The sequence below is a fragment of the Gopherus flavomarginatus genome, chromosome 1, assembly GCF_025201925.1.
Source record: "Gopherus flavomarginatus isolate rGopFla2 chromosome 1, rGopFla2.mat.asm, whole genome shotgun sequence".
In the NCBI taxonomy this organism is placed as follows: domain Eukaryota; kingdom Metazoa; phylum Chordata; order Testudines; family Testudinidae; genus Gopherus; species Gopherus flavomarginatus.
This window is the reverse complement of record NC_066617.1, coordinates 7,202,822-7,211,401: the sequence shown is the minus strand read 5'-3', so window position 1 is coordinate 7,211,401 and position 8,580 is coordinate 7,202,822.

Below are 8,580 nucleotides of genomic sequence, written 5' to 3'. Positions count from 1 at the left end.
TGGGAGTTGCGGAGTCAGCTCTCGGGGTAGGGGCAGCGTGCAGAGACCCCTGGCTGCCCCTGCGCCTAGGAGCCAGACATGCTGGCCAATTCTGGGAGCTGCGCGGATCCAGGGCAGATAGAGAGCCTGCCTTAGCCCTGCTGCGCCACTGACCAGACTTTTCACCTATTAAAATCTCCTGGATTGCTTTCAATAGCAACTGGGAGATTGAGGCTGATTCCGTGAGACTCTTGGCCAGTCCGGGAGGGTTGGCAACCCTGAACATAAGCAAAGAGATCCCCATGCTGCTTGGCCTGGGTTAGCCCTAAAAGACATTCAGTGGACAGATTACTGCATCTCTGTCACCTTTTGGAAGCACAGACTAACTCATTTGTGCATATATGTTGCCTGCTTTCACCTGTAAATAAGTCTCTCATCTCTTCTTGGTTAAATCCTTAGTTAGTTTACTGTACGATTGGCTGTGAGCATTGTGTTTGGTGTGAGAGCTAAGGTACAAGTTGATCTGGAGTAAGTGACTGCATAGGCATCGACTTCCCCTCTGCCTGGTGGGTGCTCGCCCAGCTCCGGGCCCTGCCTTCGCCCGGCCCCCATTCCACCCCTTCCCCCAAGTCCCTGCCCCTGCCCCGCTTCTTCTCTACCTCCTCCCCTGAGCGCACCATGTCCTTGCTCCTTCCTCTCCCTCCTGGAAAGTCCTGAGCACTGCCAAACAGCTGTTAGGTGGCAGGGGGTGGGAAGAGCTGGGAGGGAGGGAGAGGAGCAGGGACGCGGCACGCTGGGGTGGGGAGAAGGAGGCGAGGTGGGGGGAGCTTGGCTGCTGGTGGGTACGGAGCACCCGCTAAGTTTTCCCCATGGGTGCTCCAGCCCCGGAGCACCCACAGAGTCGGTGCCTATGAGTGACTGGTTTCTTGGGACTTGGAGCAACCTGAGTATTTTGTGATTTTTGGTGTACAGCAACCAGCTATTACTAAGTCCAGCTTGCCTGGGTGGCAAGTCAGCCTGCAGTGCCCAAGAGGGCAGTCTGTGACTCCATGGTAAGACTGCTACAGACAGAGATCCAGGAGCTCACATTTGTTACTGGGTTGGTGAAATCTAATTATAGAACGTGCCACCGGTGTGGGGTATCAGCCCTGCTCTTCAATAGTCCGCCGTGAAGTTGGATCTCATGGGCATGAACCACGTCAAACTGCGACACACCTGTGACGAAAACTGACTATGCCAATGGGTGTTCCAAAGGCAGCGCTGCTGCAGAATGAAGCTCTTCGTTTTTAAAGCTTTCTGCAGTAAAAGGTGCTGCATAGATGTAGGGATTTTTATTCTTAAAGCCTAGCATCCTGCGACTGGAAAGCAGAGGGGAGACCGTGAGAAGCCAGTATGGTGAAGCAGTGCAGTCTAGTAGTTGGTACAGAGGCTTGGGACTCCTGGGTTCCAGTCTCACTCTCACACTGACTCACTCTGTGCCCCCAGGCAAAACATGCCACCGCTTCATGCCTCAGTTTCCCCATATGTAAAACAGCGCCTGGACATTATGCTACAACAGCGCTGAGTGCTATAGAAAACCCTTAAGGTAGATCAGGGGCGGGCAAACTTTTTGGCTTGAGGGCCACATCGGTTTCCGAAATTGTATGAAGGGCCGGCTAGGGGAGGCTGTGCCTCCCCAAACAGCCAGGTGTGGCCCGGTTCCGCATCCTATCTGATCCCCCCCTGCTTCTCGACCCCTGAAAGCCTACCCTGGGACCCCTGTCCCATCCACCCCTCCCTGTCCTCTGTCTACCCTCAGACTCCCTGCTCCCCCTCCAACCCCTCCTCTCATTCCTGACTGCCCCCCCCCGGACCCCTGCCCCATCCAACCAGCCCTTCTCCCTGGCTGCCCACGGAACCCCTGCCCCTCCCAAGTCCCCCCCTCTCCTTCCTGACTGCCCCCCTGGAACCCCTGCCCCCATTCAACCCCCCTGTTCCCTGCCCTCTGACCACCCCGACCCCTATCCACACCCCCGGCCCCTGACCACCACCCCGAACTCCCCTGCCCTCTAACCGCACTGCCTGGAGTGCCAGTGGCTGGCGCTGCTACAGCCGTGCCACCCAGAGCACCAGGACAGGCAGCCGCACCCCCCGGCTGGAGCCAGCCATGCCACCACGCAGCACAAAGCACTGGGACAGGCAGCCGCACCACCCGGCTGGAGCCAGCCGTGCCACCACGCAGCACAGAGCACCGGGACAGGCAGCCGCACCACCCGGCTGGAGCCAGCCGTGCCACCACGCAGCACAGAGCACCGGGACAGGCAGCCGCACCACCCGGCTGGAACCAGCCATGCCACCACGCAGCACAGAGCACCGGGTCACTCAGCCGCACCACCCGGCTGGAGCCAGCCGTGCCACCACGCAGCACAGAGCACCGGGTTGGGCAGCAGCTCTGCAGCTGCACTGCCTTGCAAGAGCTCGGCGCCCTGCCACCCAGAGCATTGCGCCAGTGGCACGGTGAGCTGAGGCTGCAGGGGAGGGGGATCAGTGGGGGAAGGGGAGGGGGAGGGGACTAGCCTCCAGGCCAGAAGCTCAGGGGCTGGGCAGGAGGGTCCCACAGGCTGGATGTGGCCCGTGGGCTGTAGTTTGCCTACCTCGGAGATAGATTGATACTTCACAAAGGGTTTGGATGGCTGATTGAAAGTTTGTAAGGCAGTTTGAAACCCTCACGTAATGAGTGCTATATCAGTGCAAAGTATTATTAGCTGGGATGTTTAGGAAGAAACCCCAGTCAAAGATAAATAATTTTGTAAGAAAAGGAAATCAGTGAAGGGGGAACCGTCTGTTTTGCCTGGCAGTGCTGAATGGAAAATCAAGAACTGAAAACTTTCCAGCGTTCCAGTCTGCCAAATTGTGCTGATCTTGCATTCATTTCAGTGACGGGCTAGAAGCAAGTGTGGGGTCCTTCAAGTCTGGAGTGGTTTGATGGCCATTGTGCCAAATCTGTCCTCTATATTTTAAAGCTTTTTAATATGTTAGTTAGTTAAATCTTTACTAAGATCTTTGTGCAAGAGGAGAATCTGGGGGGTGGGGGTGAATTTTTAAACCATCTCCCTAGAATATATGGAGATATATCTATCTCATGGACCTGTTAGTGCCTATGTTAGTGCTGCAGCCCTAAGCAGTTTTGCCCTGGCCTCCATGTTCAGGAAACGAGCATGCACGTACTCTCAAGCGAGAAGCATTACCCGAAAGTTACCGTTGGGGCTAGGCAAATTTTGTGGTCAGCCATTTCCAGGAACCCCCCCCCCCCTGAGGGTGGTAATGAGGCACCTGTAAATCTCCTAATTAGGAGAAACCTGGCCAAAAAACTGGACACGTCATTACCCTTATAAATTGCCCACCGTGCAAGGGTGGGCAGGGAGAGACGCAGAAAGCTGTACCCGTAACTGAGCCTGATCAACTCGAAGTCTCCCTCGGCTCCGTGTTCTCAGAAGCCTACCCGTCTGCCGGTGGTGATGAAACTTTTGTGGTTTGTGTGTGTAAGTATGCCTAGCTGCTAATTCTGCTAATTCTGCTAACTAACTGAGCCTGTAATCGTGTTGTAAGCCGGAGACGAAAGCCGATCCCAGCCGCCCCAAGGCTCCTACTAGGGGAAACCCGTTGACCAGGAAACCTTGAACGCAAGGGGGATTGACCAGAGTCTCATGGCAATCTTTAACTGTCTTATTGCATTTTTTTTACTTAGACGAGTAATTGCATTTATGCTTAATAATAGCAGCAATAGCACCTTTACTAACCCTTGGAAGGACCTGAATAACTACTGGGACTTAGAGCGGTACCAGGGTCAGCTTCTGTTTGTAATTGCAGTATTTTTATTATTTGTTCTGGTATTATATTGTAAGCCCAAGTTGTAACTAGTATTAAGTTGTTCCTCATCCTCACTTGTGACCCATTCAATAAACCCTCAATTTTAACCCCACGACTCATTGTTTGCGTTATCCCCATTGCTACCTTCAGGGCACTTGTCACCCCTCCCGAGGACATCCAGTGATCGAGCCTCCGCCCTATCCCAACGCTCATTACCCGGTAGATAACGGGCACCTTGTGACCATATCGGTGGAGCGAGGGGCGAGAGTAATCAGTGATCAACAGGACCTAGAAGGGACCTTGAAAGGTCTTTGAGTCCAGTTCCCTGCCTTTGCTAGCAGGACCAAGTACTGTCCCTGACAGGGTGGTTGTTGGTTGTTTTTTGTTTTCCCAGATCCCTAAGCGGCCCCCTCAAGGATTGAATTCACAGCCCTAGGTTTAGCAGGCCAATGCTCAAACCACTAAACTATCCCCCCCTCCTCTAGTATAACATGCTGCCCTTACTGTATAAAATGCCTTTCATCTGAGGATCTCAAAGCACTTTTCAAACATCAGTGTCTGGTCCAAAGCCCATGTAGTCAGGGGGAGTTTCTCTCATGTGACTTAGGCCCATAGTGAATTAATGCTTACAACTTCCTTCTGAAGCATGTAAGTATCATTAGCAACAGTCTGCAGGCGACACAGACCGGCCAACATACTGAAACACAGCCACTGATTTTGGGTGTCAAATTTGAGACCGGCGGGCCCTGATTTTCACAGGTGCTGAGCACTCCTACCCTGCATTGAATTCATTTGGAGTTGTGGGTGCAAGTCAGGTCCAGATTGGACACCTACAAACAGTCCTATTTGACCAGCTTTATACTCCGTCTGTGACAGAGCCAGGAAGAAAACTAGTCTCCTGATTTCCAATCTTTTCTTCTTCCGGGAAGAAGGATTTTGCTATGTGCTGCCAATGAGACGTTTAACATCTCAGTCATACTTTCGAATCTCTACCATTCATACTGTAACCAAGTGCCAGCTCTGGTGCCCTGCTGCCCACTTCTCCTTTTCCAATGAATAATCCAAGTGAACAGGCATGAAATTACACTGAGTCAAGGACTTGGTTAGAATTGCCAGGACCTAACAGAGCTGAATGATTCTTAGGGGAAGTCTGCAAAGCTAGCTCATTTGCACAACTTTTGTTCCCCCTTGTTTCTCTCGGGGACGGTTTCTAGGTAAGGGGAAGCCTGTGCAATGTTGTAGGAATAGAATAACCCTTCCCAAGAACTGAGCTGGCTCAAATATATGGTATATGGCTCTGCAGGTGATATATGAAGTGTGTTTACTTCCTCAGCAGAATTTTTCTTTCCCACTTTCTCATTTTTAACAGCCTGTTTCGCTTCAATTTTCTAACCCCCCCATACCCTCCATTTTCTAGTTCTATTGGATTTGTTTTCTCTCCCCTCTTTCTTCAGTCTCTCCTAGGCAGAATGCGAACACAAAAGCACTCACGCAACACTGCCATGTCCCAGGGCAGGGCCGTCCTTAGGCATATGCAGCATACGCAACTGCGTAGGGAACCCCAAATTTCATGGTGCCCTAGGCAACTGCATGCTGCATATGTGGCAGCACCAGCTCCAGCGACCAGCCCTATCCCTCGGCCAGCCCCCCTGCAAGGGGCTGGGCTGTCCCCAGAGTGGTGTGGGGCACCGGACAACACCCTCCGCCCTACCTCTTACCCTTCCTCCCTGCTCTGCCCCTGGCCTGCCCCCATTCTGCCTCTTCCCCCAGCGATTCCGATGGCAGGAAGCGGAGCGACGCGGCCCCAGCCGTGTCACTGGGGGAGGGGGCAGGTTGGGGAAAGGTCCCACACACACACACTCACCGGCAACAGGAAGCGGAGCGTGGCGGCTGGGAGCTGGTGGAGTAGAACTGGCTGAGGCCAGGCTGCTCCGCTTCCCACCACTGCCGGTGGGGGAATTCCTTCCCCCAAGCCCCCAAGCTGGGGCCAGGGTGAGGGAAGCAGAGTGGGGTGTTCCGAGCCCCCCCACTAATCTCCCAGGCCACTCTGGTCCTGTGGGGCCCTCCAAAGCTCCTGCCTCCCAGACTGTGGGGCAGGGAGGCCTGGGCCCCCCCCACAGGGAGAGCTGCACAGGGCACCCAAATGGCTAGGGAACGGCCCTGTCCCAGGTGACTGGAATTGGGGCAGACAGATTTGTCCCTCCCAGTAGACTATACACAGGCATTGGCTGTATGGGCTGGACCTGTGGGGGAGAGTGTGGATGGAGGGTGTGGCCGTGCAGGATGTAACCTTAGTAGTTTAATTGATGGGTGCAGAGTTGGTTTCTAGTGGGTGATCTGCAGGTGGCTAAACTCTGACTGCAGATTATGGGGTGCAAGTAGGGGTGTTGGAGGGAGCACCCATTTGACTGGGTGTGTCTGGGTTTGCAATTGGTGCAACTGCCAGGAGCAGCTGAAGGAAAGAAAGGAAGAATTGAGTTTACAAGTGGCAGGGAAATGCAGCAGACGGGGCCAGCTGGGCCTGCAATGGGATGAATTTGCAAGGAGCAGTCATAAGGGACCACTGGGATGAGTGGAGAGGTGGAGGTGCAGCAGGGAGTAGCCAAAAGAGATGGAGGGAGGCTTGCATTTGAAATGAGGGGTAGCTGCTGGGGGCAGCCACATAGTATTAGCGAATGATGTAGATTTGCAATGTGGGGGACATAGGGAGCAGCCCCCGTGTTAAAGGGGGAGGCAGGTTTGCAATGGGGGGAGCAGCAGGGGGCAGCCTGGGGGGAGGGGTTGCAGTGGGGGGAGCAGCAAGGGGCAGCCCCAGGGAAGGGGGTTTGCAATGGGGGGGAGCTGCAAGGACAGACCCGGGGAATGGGGTTTGCAATGAGGGAGCGGCAGGGACGGCCCCGGGGAAGGGGTTTGCAATGGGGGAACGGCAGGGGACAGCCCCTGGGATGGGGGTTTGCAATGGGGTGAGTGGCAGGGACAGCCCCGGGGAGGGGATTTGCAATGGGGGGAGCGGCAGGGACAGTCCCGGGAAAGGGGGGTTTGCAGTGTGGGGAGCGGCAGGGACAGCCCCGGGGAGGGGGGGTTGGAATGGGGTGAGTGGCGGGGACAGCCCCGGAGAAGGGGGTTTGCAATGGGGGGAGCGGCAGGGACAGCCCCGGAGAAGGGGGTTTGCAATGGGGGGAGTGGCAGGGACAGTCCCGGGAAAGGGGGGTTTGCAGTGTGGGGAGCGGCAGGGACAGCCCCGGGGAGGGGGGGTTGGAATGGGGTGAGTGGCGGGGACAGCCCCGGAGAAGGGGGTTTGCAATGGGGGGAGCGGCAGGGACAGTCCCGGGAAAGGGGGTTTGCAGTGTGGGGAGCGGCAGGGACAGCCCCGGGGAGGGGGGGTTGGAATGGGGTGAGTGGCGGGGACAGCCCCGGAGAAGGGGGTTTGCAATGGGGGGAGCGGCAGGGACAGCCCCGGAGAAGGGGGTTTGCAATGGGGGGAGCGGCAGGGACAGTCCCGGGAAAGGGGGGTTTGCAGTGTGGGGAGCGGCAGGGACAGCCCCGGGGAGGGGGGGTTGGAATGGGGTGAGTGGCGGGGATAGCCCTGGAGAAGGAGGTTTGCAATGGGGGGAGCGGCAGGGACAGCCCCGGGGAGGGGGTTTGCAATGGGGTGAGTGGCAGGGACAGCCCTGGGGAGGGGATTTGCAATGGGGGGACGGCAGGGGACAGCCCCGGGAAAGGGGGGTTGCAGTGGACGAGGCAGCAGCCCCAGCCCCGGGGAGGGGGTTGCAGTGGCGGGGACAGCCCCAGGGAGGGGGGTTTGCAGTGGAGGGAGCGGCGGGGACAGCCCCGGGGAGGGGGTTTGCAATGGGGGAACGGCAGGGACAGCCCCGGGGAGGGGGTTTGCAGTGGGGGGAGTGGCGGGGACAGCCCCGGGGAGGGGGTTTGCAGTGGAGGGAGCGGCGGGGACAGCCCCGGGGAGTGGCGGGGACGGCCCCGGGGAAGGGAAGGTTGCAATGGAGGGAGCAGCCCCAGCCCCGGGGAGGGGGTTTGCAATGGGGGGAGTGGCGGGGACAGCCCCGGGGAGGGCGGTTTGCAGTGGGGGGAGTGGCGGGGACAGCCTCGGGAAAAGGGGGTTGCAGTGGAGGAGGCAGCAGCCCCAGCCCCGGGGAGGGGGGGTTGCAGTGGAGGGGGCAGCAGGCAGCAGCCCCAGCCCCGGGGAAGCGGGGGGGTTGCAGTGGAGGGGGCAGCTGGCAGCAGCCCCAGCCCCGGGGAGGGGGGGTTGCAGGGGAGGGGGCAGCAGGTAGCAGCCCCAGCCCCGGGGAAGCGGGGGCGTTGCAATGGAGGGGGCAGCAGGCAGCAGCCCCAGCCCCAGCCCCGGGGAAGGGGGGGGGTTGCAGTGGAGGGGGCAGCAGGCAGCAGCCCCAGCCCCGGGGAGGGGGTTTGCAATGGGGGGAGTGGCGGGGACAGCCCCGGGGAGGGCGGTTTGCAGTGGGGGGAGTGGCGGGGACAGCCCCGGGAAAAGGGGGTTGCAGTGGAGGAGGCAGCAGCCCCAGCCCCGGGAAAGGGGGGGTTGCAGTGGAGGGGGCAGCAGGCAGCAGCCCCAGCCCCGGGGAGGGGGGTCTGCAATGAGGGCCGTAGGGAGGATGAGCCGGGGACCGGGCCCAGCCGCTCGTGCAGGGGGCGGGGTCCCCGGAGCGCAGGGCGCTCTCTGCGATTCTGCTGCGGCGCGAGACACCCGCCCGCCCTGGCGCGCGCCGGCCCAGCGGC